The sequence below is a fragment of the Poecilia reticulata genome, unplaced genomic scaffold (genome assembly GCF_000633615.1).
Source record: "Poecilia reticulata strain Guanapo unplaced genomic scaffold, Guppy_female_1.0+MT scaffold_232, whole genome shotgun sequence".
Classification (NCBI taxonomy): Eukaryota; Metazoa; Chordata; class Actinopteri; order Cyprinodontiformes; family Poeciliidae; genus Poecilia; species Poecilia reticulata.
Window position 1 is genome coordinate 100139 of NW_007615026.1, and position 239 is coordinate 100377.

General features: G+C 38.5%; 1 protein-coding gene across 1 annotated transcript in view; it reads left to right on the top strand.

Annotated features, from left to right (window-relative positions):
• The window catches only part of nudcd1 (NudC domain containing 1), a 13697-nt gene that overhangs the window by 5617 nt on the left and 7841 nt on the right, over nucleotides 1-239 (top strand). The gene's annotated exons all lie outside the window — the stretch shown is intronic.

The window sequence follows — 239 nt, forward strand, 5'->3', positions numbered from 1 at the left end:
GAGCTAACTGTGTTAACAGTGCTAACTGTGCTAACAGAGCTAACTATGCTAATTGTTCTAACTGAGCTAACAGTGCTAACAGAGCTAACTGTTCTGAGTTAACTGTTCGAACTATGCTAACTGAGCTAACTATGCTAACTGAGCTAACTGTTCTAACTATGCTAACTGTTCTAACTATGCTAACAGTGCTAACAGAGCTAACTATGCTAACTGTTCTAACTGAGCTAACTGTTCTAACT